Raw genomic sequence first — 19,076 nt, 5'->3', positions numbered from 1 at the left:
CTAAATTTCAACAATTACATTATGTTTTTAACCTCCGTTCAAGTTTCTACAACACTAGCTAAACATTTCAGTGCTCACACCTGTGCTGAAGACACTTCTCATTTTATCTCAAACGTTTGGCCTTTGATTTGTATGTCCAACACCTTAGAATGAAACACTGACCTATTAAACTCATATAATGTGCTATGCATCTCCAAATCCTTTGTCAGGGTACAGACTACATTTTAATTGAGCAAGACTGAAGTAAAATGTAGCAAAATGACAATGAGTTATCTTAAATTAGGGGTAAATGACATGAGAAATTAAGAATATTAGAAGTGTGGAGTGATATGTGTATCAGTATGTTAGCTGCAGGAAGGGGGCTGTCCTTGACACGTCCCTTTACTCAGACAGGATGACAGGTAGGGAAGGGGGTAGCCGATGATCTGCTCCAGTATCTTCAGCACTGAAGCTTCTGCTGCTCTTCTTCAGTTTGATCTGAGAGCCAGACCATGATGCAGTTGGACTGGCTGAGCGGTAGGTTGCCAGCAGCTTCAGACGTGCTGATGTGCCTTGTTGATAACGTCCTGGATGTTAGGAAACCAAGTTAGATCAGCTGAGATGGGGATGCCCAGGAAAGGGAAGCTGTGAACCCTCCTCTATGCCTACTAAAGTCCAAGATGACTTTCATGGTCTTTTATTTGCCGATCAGCCTTACACTATACAGTTTCCGCACTTGTCTACAAAGTTCACCTCAGTGACCTTTCATAAGTCTTTGTTATTGGCAAGTTAATTACTTATATCCAAGACATGGAGATGTGGGTCCAGTATGAGCAGGATTTGGGAAATGGCAGTTGCCAAGAACTCACATGAAGTTTCAAGGTTTTTGCCTTTATTTGGAGGAAAAAAAGTTGTTGTCCTTTGTTTGTTGTGCAGAATTGCAAACCTAGAAAGAAATCAACTTGAAAGAATTTATATAAATGTATTTGCCCTTCTTTTGACCCTTCTACATCATGAATATTTGGTGGCTGTTGCTTGGCGACTGTGAGATCTCTCCATAGGATTGACATGGGCTGGGCCTCTCAATGACCTTGATATGATTGTTCTTCAGCCATTCCTTGGTTGCCTTGGCTGTAAGTTCTAGGTCACTAACCTGTTGGAAGACCCATCCATGACTGATTTGAAGGGTCCTGACTTAAGGAGGGTAGGAAGTTCTCACTCAAGATTTTCCATTAATGGCTCCATCAACGTGGTGACGTAGCTCTGTGCAGAAAAATAGCCACAAAGCATAATGCTTCCACCTCCATGTTTGACAGTGGGGAAGCTGTTCTTGGGGTCATAGGTAGCAATTCTCTTCCTCCAAACCCAATGGTTGAGTCGATGCCAAAGAGCTCAGTTTTGAGCCAAACATTCCATTATGCAGAATAAAATGATAAAGCAAACCCTATTTTTCAGTGTGTGATTTTCATTTTTTCATAAATCTTAGGACAATTTAGATGATAAAAGTAACAAATATATGAAAACAGTATAATACAGTAAATATGTAAATATTTGATGTGATGAACAATGTTTATCTGATTTAGACCCAACATGAAATATTTTTTGACACACACAAATCAAGTTGTGTTATCTAATGCTCGTAATTTAGACACAAATGATAGAAATGTTAGGTTTATATGCCAAAGAGGCCATGTGAAAATTTTAGTGCAAATACGCATGCGTGCGCGCCGTGCACATAAAGCCACCCCACCCCCACGTGTCCGCGCGCCGGTCGGGGGGTGTTGGGCGTCAATAAAGGTAATCTGGTTGTCGCGCTTTCTGCATCTCTGCGCGAGCTAAAGAAGTCTCAAAGGTAAGAAATGTAAACACAAGAGGCATTAATGAAAATACTTTATGATCATCTGAAAGTATTTTCATCTGACAGATGAATGCAGCTGTTGTTGTTATTACTGTGTGACGGAGGAGCGGTGCTGAAAAATACGGCCTCCATCGAGAGACTGAACGTAACACGACTGCAGGGTACTATGATCATCATAGAAACATGTATTAATTATTTGTTTCGACTGTATAGTTATTGTGGTGGAGCAGAGGAAGGGAGGTTTGTGAGAATCGGGGTTACATTAGCTAATGATTATGGCAGCGCTCGCGCCACCGCCGGTTTCCCGGCAAAAAAAGGAACAGTAATTTCCTGATATATTAAAGTGTTATGATTGACCTATTTAGGGGTTTTCTCCAAATTTACACAAAAAACGTTGTAACAACGATCATCTGGACTTGGTTTTGTAAATATTTTAAAACAGTCTCTGTCTCAGAGACCTGGACTGACTGACTCCTCCCCCTCACGTTCCAAACAGGAAGTACAAGGAGCCAAAATCCTATAGACTTCTAAAGAGAAACAAACAGCTGTCAGTCAGCCATTCTATGGGTCAGATTAACCATTCTTGTTGTGATACCCTTTTAAACAGGTTTTTGCTAATTCCAGTTATTTGTTTTACAAAACTGTTTCTTTATCACAAGTTATTCAAATTATAGACTGACCAACAGATGCCTCAGTAATAGCATGTGCCACCTTGAATGTTTGTTTGACAAATTCCACCAAGCTCACTTTCAGTGGAAGCAGTGTGGACTTTCAACAGCTTACTCCTGATTGGCGACAGTAGTTGCCATAGAAACGTTGACTCAGATCAATCACTGTCAACTGGCTCCAACGTGGTGACGTCGTTATCACAGAGAAACGACGACAGAATTGACTTTGTTATGAGGATCTGGAAGTAAATGGGTGACGTCACACTCGCTCAAACCTTTTCTCTGATCCAGTCAAACTGCTTTTTTACCAGTTTTATTCCAGAAATCATTTTTGGATAAGAGGAAAGACATCTTCAGCTCAAAACCAAGTCTTCATGACCTTTTTTTATAACTTTTCTTTTTAAAATTCAGAACTAATAACCTGCACATTCTTACAAAACTGTTAGACTTCAATTGCTACCTTAATTTAATTGTAAAACTAACAACCATTGTCATTAATATGGCAATATTTTCCCCAAATCTTATCAGAATGGGGAACTGGAGACATAAAAATTCTGCTTTTCCTATTTTCAGCTGACTCTGCCACGAGGCTCGACAACTTCTTGCATCAACTGTGATCGCTGTGGCCGCCAAAACATCCAAATGTAAGGCGGGCTACAAAGATTTCAGGCCAAAAGAGAACGCCTCACATGTGATGAAGTGTCTGTATTGGTATGTATTTACCATCTGTGACTCAGAGTCATTAACCAATTGTCGATCTGTTCACAGTGTTATATGATAATTTAAATTTTGACGATGACGATACAAAAATTGCTGCCAAACCTGCCAAAAAGTCCCGCCTCTTACCACACACATGTTGTGCCCCCTAAGTTGCCCTAAGTTCCCTGATCAAGCAGAAACGTGCTTTGACTGGATGAAGGCCTTGTATCAGGTATACTGGTAATAATAATTTTACATTCACCTCAGTCTGTTGTTTTAACTCATTATTCATGGAAGCTTGATGACATGACTTCAATGTGCATGAACTCTAGTTTAATTAGAAACTTTCATTTGTGAACCGTCAGCAGATCTGGTCATGTCTCACCAAAACAACCACACTAATCATTTCATCATTTTCATCCATTAAGGTTGGAAAAACCAGCAGCCTTCCAGTGCTTCAGCCGTCCAACCATCAACCGTTTCAGACATCCATCCTCCCACCACTTCAGCCCCACAGCCGTCCACCAGTGTGCCAACTTCGGACATTTTACTATCCTGGTACAATCTTATTTTTCTGCACAGTTAGCAAAAATGATATGTTTTTAAGAAATTCCTGTGTTTTTTTATCCTCAACAAATGTTTCTCCAAAGAAATATGAAAATACAGAATTATTCATCTGGTGGTTATTTTTACACTTTTCCTCAAATCTTTAATAAGAAAGAAATAATTCAGTTCAAGTTTACTTGTGCTTTTCTTTTTAATGGGCATTACAGTTGATATAAAACATATAACATGCAATTAAAATGTTTTGTAGTTAAAAACATTTTACACACTATTAAAAGATTCTATAAAATATTATTTAAAAAGAATCCTTTCCAAGAAAATGTTGACTACCGTATATCTTCCCATAGTAGCCCTGGCGTTTATTCCATCACAGACAGAACAGTGATGGTTAATGGGTTTATTTTGCAGCAAAACTTCATCAAGAAATGCAGACAAACACCAGCAGATGAACATTTCAGGATTTATTCAAACGATGAGAACATTGGATTGTGTTCTGATCAGCACTGGCTGTTGACGTTTCTTTTCTCCTTGAAGCATCAGCCTCCGTATCAAAAATCATGTTGGTTGTCATGAGGATCTCTTTCCTGGAGACACGCCCACCTTTCCGTCTTTGTGCAATAATTCATGTTCAAACCAGTTCTTCTAATTTGTCGCTCGCTTTCTTTGCATTTCCACCAGTAAAAAGTAATACGACAAAATACTTGCAGAATTTGTAAAGATTTGGATTTTGTATTATTAATTTGCCTTTTTTAGTCTTTTATTATAAAATAACTATGCATTATTACTTTATTTTAACTAACACATTTATCTTAGTTTACAGTAGTCCTCTTAAACATCTCTTAAACAAGTTTACACTTTTCATCTTTCAGAATGCAGCCGTGTGATTGGAGGAAAAGATTAATATGCAATAAGGACATTTAAAGAAAAAAGGAGCAGTTTTTATTTTACATTATTACTATTTTAAAGTAGAACTCTAACGTATATAAATGCTTTTTTATTAATTTGTTTGGCATATTTACTGTGTTAGAGTTCTGATGATTGTTTTGAGTGGTAAACGTTTTTATTTTATTTATGAAACCCAGATGGAGTTAATGGAGTGCTAGTCATGTTTTATGTTGTATATATTATTAATGAATTTATTTATTTATTTTGAAGTGCCTAATTGCAAGTAAAGAAGGCGGGGTTATGGTTAAAATACGTACGGACAATCCAGCAACATGCCTCTTCAACATGAATTTCCATCAGCTTTTTTGCTTGGTCGCAAATAAATAAGTCCAAATAATAATCAGCCTAATTTGTTTTTTTGTTTATTTAAAATTATATAAATATTTTCTAATTTTGTCAATAAAAGGTCAAAAGGGGTAGATGATGGATGCATGTCCAAGTTTTATTATTCATGTTCTACAAGTTGTTAGATATTGATTATTTGATGCTTTTGTGCTATGCGTTAAAAATCAATGTAATAATGTAATTATTCATAAATATTTGAATAATACTAATATTTCCTACAAAGGATAATTGACACTAATCAAATTAAAAACAGTCGCCCTGTAAGCACTGAGTGAACAAACTGTAGCCCATCGTCTTCCATCACTGTTTGATTGAACCTTCTCTACTTTTCTTGCAGGGGGGGGTCATGGCCTCTACGCTGGATCCCAAAAAAGAGACAAAAAAACCCCGACCTCAACCCCCACTCTTAGTCAGACATGTTTATTTTTTTATTTACAATAATAAATAATATACTATGTACATTTATTTTGTTTTACTTTTTTATACTTAGTTTCCTTATTTCCTATAATATTTATTAGTAGTTGTTGTTTGTTGATGTTATGTCCTCTTTTAGCCTCTTTTATGTTAAAATAGACGTAAATGATCCAGATGCTGATATTCTAATATATAGACAGATTTATGAATGAATTATTCTCAACAGAAGTTCAACGCTATTGTGGTAGCAGTTTGACTGTTTTACTGCAATCTGTCGTGCCTCACCCACTGTCCATCCCATAAAAAAGAACAATTCTACATCATTAACCTTTTTTTATTTTTATTCATAAATACAAAGTTAGAAATCATACCCCCCCCCCCCCCATTTTTCTAACTTTATCAATGAGTTCAAACAAAACATGAACACAATAAGAAACTCTGACAATAAGAAAGCATTTAAAACATTCAATCTCTGCGTCAGTTTCAATGTTTTTGTGAAAAATTTCATAATAATCCCCTGGTTTGTTTCTTTCTTGTTGCTGTTGGGAATTGTTGTTTTGAATTGTTACAGTCAATAAAGTTTGTATAAAAAAACAACTGCAATCTGTCATGCGACATGAGACCTGCAAAACAAAAAGTTTGCATTAGTAATGGAAACATTAATTTCTGTAAAAAAATAAAAACCTGTTTGTCACTGGGCCTATTTTTAGAACTTAACCTTCCCGATAAACGTGGGACCAATCACAAAACCAGTTTAGAGCCAAACGTCTTTTTTTAATTATACAGTGTATTTCTAAACTCAACTAGTTGATGTTGAAAAAATACGCTTGCATGGACGTTACGACAGAGTACATCGGTCCCTAGAAATGTTATTAAACCTAAATATTAAACCTCAGACGATCTTATTTTACGAGATTTTTCCACAGGAAAAAAAAAGAAACTCGCGTCACATGACCCACGTCAGCCCACAGATATGATGGAAAAGATCAGACATCGTACACAGCATTTAGACTTGTAGTGTGAATACTTTAACATGTAAAAGATTATTGAATAAAAAAAATCGCTAAGTAAATTTAGAGAACTCTCCAGTCTGTTCCTGAACAACATTCTTCCGGTTTGTTGTCACATGTCAATCAAAGCCTGATCAACACAGCATGAAACCTATACACGGGTCCGTAAATGTAAATAAAAATAATTAATAAATAGCAACGTACCTTTTCACGAGATCTTCTATATGAAAAAAGAGAAACTCACGTCACGTCACGTGACCCACGTCAGCCCGCATATATTTATGGAAAAGATCAGACGCTTCAGATCCTTGAGGAAAAGTTGAACGAAACAAACAAACTACGAACTGCATGTCTGCAATGAATGGATATTATGAAAATAAAGGGGATATATACTGCTAGAAATGTTTTCAAAAATAAATTAGTCCACAATCACTCCTATTTTATGGCATTTTCTGCGGAAAAAAGAGAAACATATTAGTCACGTGACCTACGCGCACGTCTGCAGATATGAATGAAAGTTAACGTGTTTCTCCAACGTAACACAGAGCCTTTGGGAGAAAAAGTTGAACGAAACAAGCAAACTACAAACTGTATGTCCAACATGAAAGCATATTTTAAAAGAAAATGGTATATTTCTCACTAGAAATGTTGTCAAAATAAAAATTAGTCCTCAAAATATCTTGTTTTATGGGATATTCCACCGAAAAATGAACGAGCATCCGCCATGTTTTTTGCTCACGGCAGGCCAAACCTCCAAAGTCACGTGATCCTGAGAAGGCTAGAAGAAAATGAATAGAAAAATGAAACGTATCCGCCTCACAGTTTAGGGGGCGTTTTTGTAAAACTCTCACGCATTTTCATGTGGACAAATGTAGCTACTACACATTTTAGGATGAGACTGGGTTGTTCCACGATGTCAATAGTTATGGTGCACGGGTTGCCCGTTGTGCTACCACTCCATAAGAAAGACAAAGACTGAATAAATGTGTGCATGTGGCTTTCAAAAGGAGGAGCACAGGTGAGTAAGATGGAAAAAAAAATCAGTAGTGATTAGGAAGAAGGACAGGAAGTACGGTAAGGGAGAGTGTGTTTGGGAAAGTTAATTCTTGAAAATTAGAGCCTTTAATTACATTGTAGGATTTTCTCTTCTTTTTCTATTTACTTTCTTAATTGAAAAGCGGCTTAAAACTCACTAATGGTTTTTTTGATAATTTTTCCCCTTATGCAATATGAACTGACAGTAGGGCCGCTGCAGGGACAGGCAGGGTTTTAACATGAATAAACTGTTATACAGCTATACAGCTCTGGAGAAGGGGCCGAGTAAGTACAAGGATTGTGCAGACAAACAATGATACAGCAACAGACATGGGCAGGATAATACATGCCATTCTATATAGGTAAAATTCAGAAATATGAAATGTATACGAAGGATGCACTCTTGGGTGCTGGTACAAACTGAACTATTGCGCATTTATTTCTTTAAATGAGAACTTGCAGCAAATAAGAAGATGGTGGTGTTCTTCTGTTAACCATCTTTTCAATGCCGTAAATGCTCTTTATATGATCACACTTACGAAATACCTTTTTTTTTTAACATGTTTCACTGAATTTGCGGATGTAGAAGATGCTTCACTGGAAAAGAAAACAGCCAGATAACAAAACACAGACAAAAACACACCCTTGGACCCCAATCTGCCCAGACAGGCAAAAGGAATGATATACCACAATTCCTTGCACCGCCATATCAGACAGCAGGCCCAATCCCGGTGTGTCTGTGACCTTTACAATATTATATTAGTATTTTTTTGTCAGTCTTGAAAAATTAAGAAAGAAAAACTAAACTTAAGAGCAAAACATCAGGTCCAGTATGCTCAACTTTAACACAAGTAGGAACACTTTTCTGAGCAATCCAAAAAAATAAACAACTAAGTTCTTATTTATATATAAATACTTGTTGACATATGTTATTCCACAGTTTACTGTCCAATACCAGGATGTCCAGGATTCGCCCACAAGTGGCCGGTATAGGCTCCAGCAGCCCCGTGACCCCAAAAGGGACATAACAGGTTTAGAAGAAGAATAAATGATTTATAGACAATAGTTGTGGCATTTTGACTTTGTTTTGGGTTTGTTCTTTAAAGAACTGCAAAGTCGCACATTGATGATGTCACAGCAGCAACATGGTGCGTGCCGCAGAAACTGCTGTACAAAGACACCAATAGGTGAACTGGGGGCAATGTAAGAGGTGTTTCCAGCTGAGTTAAAATAAAACGTTCATGCAAGTGAACAGTTGGAGCCTTGATTTTTAAATTTGAGAACAGGACAAAAGTTATAGATAAAAAATTAGACCAACCTGATGAAAAAAATAAAGCACTAATTTGTCAGTAATTATTGAATCGAGATTAACGCGACATTTTGACACCACTATAAAATAAAGAACATATTTTGCTTTTTTACAATGCAAATGTTTGCAGTTATTTAGAAAGAAATGTAAAAATATGGAACCATGTAGAAACAAAACCCAGTAAAGATTAGTTTGGTGAATTAAAAGCATTATTTTCCATTAAGCAAAAAGCTACAATACAGGGTTTAACGTAAACATTAAACATAAGTGTGTATCTGAGCGTGTGCTCACAGATACACGTCCCAGAAGGGTCAGATAAACAGGTAAATAATGTTTTATGTTTATTAATGAGGCCAAGCATGACCGGTAAGGTGTTAAGGCTACAGCATTAACTACACTCAAAGCCAATTATGTCTCATTTACCTCCAGCACTATTTGATAAACATGACCTATAATTGAAAACACGCAAATGAATACTCAGAAAGCATGATTAGATATCCAAAGCTGTTTGCAGCTTCTTCCTTATTACTTTCATTGGCAGCAGCTCGCTGTTGCTGCTGCTATGGTTAAAAACTAAATTTTAATGCTTTTTTTTTGTCATGTTCTGTTTGTCTTGTGTTTTTGTTCACTCTTTTCTTTGGCTTTTGTGCAGACTGACTGTGACTTCGCCCATTATCTTGGTATACCTGTTAACCAGTCACATCTGCCTGCACTTAAGTAATTAGTCTCAGGAAACATACCTCCATTTCTGGAACCGAAAGCTGAGGTTATCAACTTCCTTAGCCTCAAACTTACCGTGGGAGCTGGCATAACCTGCTTTCTGGAATACCCTCCAGATTAAGTGTATGAGCAATACAAATGTGATGCTGAAGCTTCAGCTCTCTCACACACGCAACCATGGTGGGAGCACCATCTGTAATGCTGATTCTCCATTCCGCCATCAGTGAGGATTTCTCATGAGCAATATTTTCAGATGTGTTTGACGAGGGGAATGTTTGCACTCCCAACCACTCTGAGCAGAGTCTGGGTTTCTCACCAACAAAATGGCAATCTATATCCAGGTACGCAACCAAATTAACAGCGAGTGCTGCCACAGTGACCACTCTGGCCTGCCTGGGCACACTGAGGTGCAGAGCCCTCCTGTCACCCAGGCCGGAGCTGTTAATGGAACAGCAACCATCTTGATAGACCAGACCTATACCAGTGTGGAAGGTCCATATGGGGCAAAACACTGGAGATGAAGACTAAAGGATTAAAATCAGTGAAGTTGGTTATGAGAAAGGTATAATTTAAATATTATTTAGCTCCTAAAACAACATTAATAATTCATCATTGATCATTAGTGGGGACAGAAACACAGAGACAAAAGGTTAAGGGTAAAGAAGGGTTAGTTAAAATGTAAATACAATATAAAAATAAAAGTGTAAGAGCATACCATATATTTAAGAGATCATTTAAAATCCTGATATGAAAGATATGCACCTTGAGTCTTTAAAGTGTACAGATTATTTGACCTTCAATATAATAGCAAAAGTGAAAACCATATTATAAGGCTAGACAATCATTTAAATGTGGTGATAATGATCAAAAGATACACCACTTCCCTACATCCATCTCATGTTGTTGCAGTTGAAACATAATAGTTTGAAATGAAAAAACTAAACCAGACTGCCACACACAAAAAAAACCCTTTATTATTATTATTTTTTTAACTTAACTTTAACTTAATTTAACTGTCCAACAACTGAGCAATCAGATTAGAGCTGAAGGTCTTTTGTGTTGGACAGGTTTTACTATCACAAAAAGAGGTTATAGAACTTCAAAAAAAAAATATTAATAATAATAAAACAAATGATTAATCAATTACTGAAAATGGTTAAATTGATTCACTTTTTAATGATACTACTTCACTTGCTCCAAAAAATTGATAAGTTTATTTATGATTTTTCCTAATGTAACATAACTTTTGATATGTGATCAAATTTTGCTATGAAAATTTCTGAAACAGTGTTATGTCTATTTTACTGATTGTATTATTTTTTAATCATATCAATGACTTTCATAAGTAACATAATTTGCATGTTGATTTCTAAAAGTTATTATTTTTTTTTTAATAATTTAAGTAATTTTCTTTGTCATGTGCTTTATTGATATTTCAGGTTTCTTAATTCTGTCTGATAAAAGCGAGGAACCAGATATTGATAAATCATGTAATAAAATGGTTACAGTAGAACAGGGGTGGGATTATATAAGTTTGCTTCCTTCTACTCCCTTTAAAGCAATATTTATTAATATGTCTAATTATCCTAAGTTTGATTGGTTATTGTATGAATGTATAACTGATGATTGCATTGTTTTTGTGTATTATTTCTATTTGATTGCTTAAAATAAACCATTTCAAATTAAAAAAAAATCAAATAAAAAAACCCAGAGTGTAAATTTGTAGAAACCCCATTTTGTTACTTTATTTTTATTTATTTGTTACATTTAGTGTGTGTGGGGAGGGAGAGACGAAGAATGTGAGGGGGGGGGGGGGGGTAGAAGAGAATAAAGGAAGAGAGGTGGAGAAAGTGGTGGAGACAAGCGTAGATTTGAATAAGTGAGTATTTTAAGCTGTGTAAAAATTATACCAGATCTGTTGAGACGACAAATATTACATCCGAAGGTGATATTCTGACACTAAGATGAGCAGAAGGCATCTGTCCATCAATACACTGTGGGTTAGGAGGAGGGATGAAGCAAACAGGAAGCAGTGTAGCAGTGTGCACGTGCACGTGGGGGTGGAAATACACGCATGCTGCCGAAGTGAACCGTGTGTTCATAAGGGGAACCAGATCCTTCCCAGCCCGACCAGGAGGGGGGCGGGGATCCCCAGGCCGGGAGCGCCCCAGGCGTCGGGACCCAAGCAGCCTGGGAGGGGGGGAAGAGGGGATCGCCCACCCACCCAGCCAGCCAGCCCCCCCCGGCACAGAGAGGCGTAGGCGAACACGGCATCTGGGCCCCCAGCCCACAGGACAGGCGTGCGACAGCCATGGGGGGCCACCGGTCTTACCTTGTGTCAGCCAGGAAGTCCACATTAATAGTCAGAAGGTGCTAGCACTGTAAAAAAAATAATAATAAGTTATCTATTTGCTTTTCACATAATTTGTCAATGTTTTATACACATTATATCTACAGGTGCAGGGTCTAAAATAAATAAGAATAAATAAATGAATAAAAAAGTACTCTCTCAAATCACCAAATTTAATAAAGCTGCCAAGACCAATGTCTGTACAAATAATAGAAGGATATGTAATGTAAATGTAAATATCACAAAAGAAAAATGTAGCATCCGACTTCAGGGTGAACCCAGGCCAAAATAATAAACAAAACAGAACTAAGTTAAAGGTCAAATCAATCAAACCTTCAATCAAACAAAAGAAAAAGAGATGAGTCTGACCTGCCTCACTGAATCCTTACCAAAACAGGAGAGAACAGTCACAAACACAAGCGATCAAAAACTTATCAGATGGACTCAGGGCATTTTCATGGACTGGATTCACTCCTTTGGCTGCCCAAGTCTCCTCCGAGATGTATCTGCAATCGTAATCAATCACAAACTCATGTTGGCAAAGGTTGACTGCTTTTTGGGGTGCAACACTTCTGCAACCTTCAGCATTTTTTCCATAAGTTCACCATCCGAAAATGGTTCTGATGTTTGCACCAACTTCTTTGCAATAATGTGGCTTTCACTGCTCCATCACTGACGTCACGGCTGCAGTAAATGCAGACGGTTGTTTTATTCTGTCCAGCTAATAGTTGGTAAATCTTCTCTTATTCTTAAACTGCTCCTGCAAATGGTGAAACTTTTCTTTGGTGAGTCTCATAGTGGTGCTGAATGTTATATTCTTTGAGCACTGCGACCTGTTGATGACACACCAAGCATTGAGATCCGTGATTAAATAAAACTCGTCACTTCACTTCAACCTTTTTTTCTTTTTGACAACATTTCGGTCATTATTGTGTCACTACTGATCATTCTTATAGCAGTGTAACAGCGGTAAGGCTCACGGGGAACCAAACTGCATCTTACCCAGACACAGAGCTGTTAGGTTTCGCTTTTGGCATGTGCACAGATAAGCCGTTTCACCCGTTTTGCTTTTCCTTTGCTCCCCCTAGTGGTAGAATTGCGTATTTTGGTTATTTCTTTCAAAGAATAACTCACCACAGGATTTGACTACATTTAACCCTTGTGCTATCCTAGGCACTTTAACATTGAGAGTTGGGTCATCTAGACCCACTAGACAGTGCGCTGAACCTTTTTTCTTCAATGATTTGTGATCTTTACTGGTGTCCGTGGATTACATGAAATCTTTCCACCTTTATCCACCTTTGTCATGGTAGGGAGAACACGTCAATGTAAGGGTGGGGTCATCTAAGATAGCACAAGGGTTAAACAAGCTAAAAAGCACAGAATTTGTATTGTTTTGCAGGATTTATATAGATAAATGCAATACTAATTAAAGCCGCAAGCGGCGTTGTATGGCCCGCATATGCAACCCGCCTTCCACGCCCAACTCTACCGCCCTCACCGCCCTCACTGCCCACTTTTGATGAAGGCTAGTCAAAACTGCATATGCTAATTATGCTAACTATGCTAGCTATGCTAATGTGGCTAAAAGTGCTAGCATTGTGATCAGCATCATTAACTGACTCAGAATAACAAATTACCTAAAATGCTAATTATGCTAACTATGCAAGCTATGCTAATGTGGCTAAAAGTGCTAGCATAGCGATCATCATAATCAACTGACTCAGAAAAACACATTACCTAAAATGCTAATTATGCTAACTATGCTAGCTATGCTAATGTGGCTAAAAGTGCTAGCATAGCGATCAGCATCATCAACTGACTCAGAAAAACACATTACCTAAAATGCTAATTATGATAACAATGCTAGCTATGCTAATGTGGCTAAAAGTGCTAGCATAGCGAGCAGCATCATTAACTGACTCAGAAAAACACATTCCTCCATTGGTTAAAGCTATATGTCATAAGTTAGTAAAAAAAAAAAACACTTTTTTCAAAATGGCGGCTTTTCTGTTGATTTTATCTCCATAGCAACCATTTTATGTCTTGGTCCCCTCAGGAGGACGAACAGATTGACGTCAGTTTCGGACAAGTAAACTTTTTGTCGTCCTTAGCAACAGTGGTTTTATGCTAACCACGCCCACATTCCTTATATGTCCATATCCAGTGTTTTTCCATGTATTCAGTTTAAGGCATGAATGGATGCATTCAATTTTCACTGTACTGTATTGAAATGCATGGGAGTTATAACAGTGCGCCACTTTGCTAGCTTGCCACGCACACGCCGTTCAAAATCTACAACTTCTAATTCAAACATTCTTTCCACAGTAGCCTGCCATTGATACCCAAAAAGTTTCGAGACGATCGATAAAAATTCCAACGACAAGTTTACGTTTGAATCCAGTGGCAAAGGTGTTTTTTATAGAAAATTCAAGATGGCCGCCTTTTCCCGAGGTCAAATGTCGACGAAACTCCAAAGGTAATTGTAGACTTATAATACGGACATGCGAGTCAAATTTCGTGAAAATCGCTCGAAAAAAAGTTCCTTTTTCCATATTGTGTAGAAACGCGAAAAACTCAAAATGGCAGATTTTGGCACAAAATGGCCGCCAAACCGTAGGTCGTGTCACCATCCCGTAATGATTTCAAAACGTCCTTTGGATATCGCGGACAAGGGTATATTGGTTTCGTTAGTCGATTCTCAAAAAAAAGTTCCGAATTTTTTCGTTTTTGCCGAGTCGGCACATTTTTTTGCGACGGTTTTTTGCTTACCACGCCCACATTCCTTTATCGATCTTGTCGTGCGTAGCATCGTTTTGTTCAGCGCGGGCCAAGGAATCGCATATTTCCTCTTCACGACATTGCGATGAAAAATGTGCGAGCTAGCCAAGATGGCAACGGTTGCTAGCTCGCCACGCGCACGCCGTTCAAAATCTACAACTTCTAATTCCAACATATTGTCCAGAGTAGCTGGCCGTTGGTGCCCGAAAAGTTACGAGACGATTGAGGAAAATTCCAACGACGAGTTTTCGTTTGTATCTGGTGCTAAAGGTGCTTTTTTGAGAAAATTCCAGATGGCGGCCTTTTCCCAAGGTCAAAGGTCAACGACACTTCTGGGGTGTTTGTAGACTGGAGCTGGCAGCAAGTGTGTGCAATTGCGTGAAAATCCTTCAAACAAAAGTGTCTTTTCCCCATATTGTGGGAAAACACGAAAATCGCCAATTCTCAGAGTTCGCCACAAAATGGCCGCCAAGCCGTAGGTCGTGTGGCCGTCCCATAATGCTTTCAAAACTTCTTTGGGATATCCCCGACACGTGTGTCTTGGTTTCGCGGCTGTATTTTGAAGTACATTTTGTTCGGCCCCATACACGATTTCGGCCCATTCATTTTTTTGACGGGATCGCTGGCCGTGATGTCATCGTCTTCGGGGGGGTGACGTTGACTTTGTGGAAAATTCATTTGCAATTTATCCCAGGTGTGTGCACGTTTTGGTGACTTTTCGAGCATGCGGCGGGGGTCAAATTCTCGCTGAAAGGCGGCGAGGTCGTCGTTCCAACTGCGAAAACAATATGGTCCTTGCAGTCAGTGACTGCTGCTGCGGGCCATAATTACAGGGCCAAAACGTTATTTTTGTCGGTGTATGTAACATACAGCTACTGTAAGGCATTGGAGAAAAGGAGCAAAGGGCTATTTCTAAAGCCCCAATTGGATTCAGCATTTATCATTTTAAACATACACTTCATCTTTTAAGATACTTCCATTTGCATCTCTTTTCTGTTTATAGTATTACAAACACATGGCTGCTGCATTCCTTGGCCAAAACACCTACGTATTTTTCTTTTTTTTAATTTCAGAAGTCCTCCTATTTCAATGCTTTTTCTGTTTCTCGTTTGTTTATCCACCCTCTTTCAAGCACAATCAGTTCGTGGCTTCTGTGTGCACTGATCTTTACCAGTAATTTGAGTTTCTTTGATTTTCTTTTCTTTGGTCTGACACGCCGCGCTTGCTCTGATGTTTAATACTCCTTCAGGGGTGACCTTTAAACTCTGTTCTAAACACTGTCTTTGTTTTATTTCAACATCCCTCACAGTCACTGTCTCGAGAGGCTTTTTTTGGCTGTTGTTGTTGAAAATAATAAAAATCCAACATGATTTTTTTGCCCGGTCGGCTCTTGAGGTTTAAGAGCCATGTCCCAGAACATGGCCAACATTCTTTATTAGTTTTTCTCTGTATTTAATTCTTGAAATCATCTGCTGGACTCAAAAAAAAAAAAAAAAAAAAAAAGCAAAAAGAACATATAAACAACCTTTCTGCAAAAAATTCTCAAGGTATGGTTTTTTTTGTCTTTTATTGAAAAAGGCATTTTATTTCCCTGTAACTGAAGTTACATACATTATGGATTCAACCATATGCTCTAAAATTGGAACTGTTTGACACCCACCATCAAGGGTTGTGTCCAGGTTAGTCAAGTTATGCTACAACTAGTTCATCCATGTCATCAATTGATCTTTTCTGTGATCCGGTATGCAGTAATGCTGGAACAAGAAAAATATCCATCTCTAAATTATTCCCACAAAGTTGGAGGAATAGAATTTCTAAAGTCTTTTTGAATTCCGTTCATTTTGTTCAGGAACAAAGAAGTCAGCCTCACACTATTATCCTACCCCTACAAAACTTCCCACTTGGAAGATTGCAGTGAAGCTTGGCACAATGTCAGTGAAGAAGATCGACCTCACTCCCAGGTAAGCTGGGTTTTTCCCACTCATTCTGCACACCACTCATCAATTAAGCCCTCACTCTAAAGCAGGGGTGGGAAAACTACGGCCCGCGGGCTCGATCCGGCCCACCTCCATGATTGGTCCGGCCCACTGTCCAATATCAGAGACCCATGTTTATTTTATTTATTTTTTTATCTGGCCACACGATCAATACCCGCATAGAACGTGACATTTTATTCCCCCCTTCTGCAGACTATGTTCAATCTGAAACCCTCTAAAATCTCTGTCAAATAGAACACAAGACAGTCTTCCCTTTCTATGTCACAGTTCATCTTTCCCGGTTTAGCTCGTTCTTTTAGAGCGCTTATGCTGCTTTTTCTTGATTGGCTGGAGACCCTGTCAATCAATCTCCTCCGTGCCATGACTCCTGTACAGAAACACGGAGCTCTTCAGATCTACAGAAATCTGTGATCACGATCAGATCTTTGTTTTCATTCTTAGACCCTGGACCTACTTTCTATGAAAGTTTGAGAATTGAAAAAAAGAAAAGTATGAAAATGTTCATGTCTGTCTGTAAAAAGTGTATGAAGTGGGCAGTGAGGAGATTTACTGTCATAAAATGTATGTAATCATACTCAGTAGATTTCACCGATCACAGGTTATATCTAGTACGAAACTCCAGCAATAAACAAGAGTACTCTGTACTGGTGAAAAGTTAACGCAGATATATACTTAGCTGCAGCAGAAGACATAGAAATTTGCCTTTTTCTTTTTTCGTTATTACTGGATGAGAAACAGACGTGCAGGACACAGCGCAGCTGCTCAGTTTTAGCCCAAACTGTTAGACAAGGGAGGAGCAGCAGCCCTCAAAGTCTCAGCGAGACAAAGACGGGGGAGGATCAACAATTCATTGTTTCTTCTTTTTAATGCATCAGTACATTTTTTTCTGACTTTTTGTCTTTGAAAATCAGTTATTTGGTCATTTTTATTTCATAAATAGTGTTGTTTTATGTTATTAAAATGATCATGAATTAATAAAACTTTATTATAGGGCTTTACAATAAAAGAAAGATAAAAGAAGTTTAAAGTTTGGGGACCCCTGCTGTAGCATCCATGTGGTGTTGGCAGGTTTGTTGTTTTTCATTCTAAAGATCATTCAAACACATGAACGCAGCATTTCTCTAAGTTTTACACGAGGTACATCAAGCCATTGGTGCAACTGGTTTCAAAACAAGTACAAAAGTTTTAACCAAAAAACTCTAAAATTCTCTGTTTTAAATTATAATTTTCAATCCAAATGTTTTCAACCAGATTCCATATTTCTTTCTCACACATATCTGCTCCTGCCCTTCTATTCAACTTTAGAACCCTATGTGGCCCGCGAGAACAAAATAATTGCCCACCCTGCTCTAAACCAATAGCTAAGATCTCCACCTAATATTTTTTTTTTCCTGATAATCACAATCAGATTTTTGCTTTAAATTCATTAATGTTTCCCATTGTAGATGGTTTTGCCTTCCCTCCTCCACCTCAACCATTGACTGGCCCTCAACCACCTTTCATGTGGTCCCAAGCTTATCCCCACCAGCATGAAAAACAAAAGCCTAACTGCCAAAAACTACGGAATTTTTTCATCTTTTCTATCATCACTGAAGGCCGTGGCAGTAGGGCTGAACAAAATATCGGAGGTTCGATTTCCGCCAAATGTTGAAGTGTCCTTGGGCAAGACACTGAACACCACCTTGCATCTGGTGGAAGCTTGGCTCCAGTGTTCGGCAGGGGAGTCGCCATCAGTGTGTAAGTGTGTGAATGGGACTGTGACTAAAGCGCTTTGGACCTTCGAAGAAGGTTGAAAAGAGCTATACAAGTATGAGCCATTTAACATTTATCTTATTTACATTCCTAACATATCTCCTTATTAAATACTGTTCTCCTTTCAACTACCAAACCTTGTCTGATTCCTCATATTGCCTGATAGAGACCTGTGATTCCTTGCTTTCTCTCATCTTATGCTCTTCACTTAGTTGCGCTTCTTGGCTTGGGTGCAGCTGCTCTTCCATTAGGTAAAGTGTTTCTACACCCTTTCTACATTCTTTGTTATTTGAAGTCCACATAAAGTTTTGAGGTCTGCAGTGACTGCAGAAAGTTGGGGACCTCTGCATACTTTGAGCCTTTGCTGATCCTTCTGTCAGTTTAAATGGTCCAGCATTTCATGGCCTTATTCCCAATCACTTCCATTTTGGATGTAATACCATTGACCTGTAGACTTTGAAGAGGCTGGTAAAGTTCACTACTGGTCTTGTTCCACAGGTGGTAATCTATCAAAGATCAAACTAGAACTCACTGAGCTCCTGAGACTTGCCATTCTTTACACATATTTCCAGAAGTTTTAATGATACTTGATGCTTTTGTACAATGTTGGTGATTATTTTTTTAGATGGATAAATACCTTCGGCAAAAAA

General features: G+C 38.2%; 1 long non-coding RNA gene across 2 annotated transcripts; it reads left to right on the top strand.

Moving 5' to 3' along the window:
• The first annotated feature begins 31 nt into the window (after window positions 1–31).
• LOC111946863 lies at window positions 32–5,523 on the top strand. 2 transcript variants are annotated; one of them, XR_002872664.1, is made up of 5 exons: window positions 32–1,831; window positions 1,904–1,998; window positions 3,079–3,216; window positions 3,633–3,762; window positions 5,396–5,523. It is a non-coding gene; the product is annotated as an uncharacterized LOC111946863 (long non-coding RNA). The 2 variants fall into 2 exon arrangements; XR_002872663.1 differs by lacking the exon at window positions 1,904–1,998.
• Window positions 5,524–19,076: the final 13,553 nt, after the last annotated feature.

The sequence above is a fragment of the Oryzias latipes genome, chromosome 22 (assembly GCF_002234675.1).
Source record: "Oryzias latipes chromosome 22, ASM223467v1".
In the NCBI taxonomy this organism is placed as follows: Eukaryota; Metazoa; Chordata; class Actinopteri; order Beloniformes; family Adrianichthyidae; genus Oryzias; species Oryzias latipes.
The sequence above is the reverse complement of the archived record's forward strand: the minus strand, read 5'-3'. Positions and strand labels throughout refer to the sequence as shown.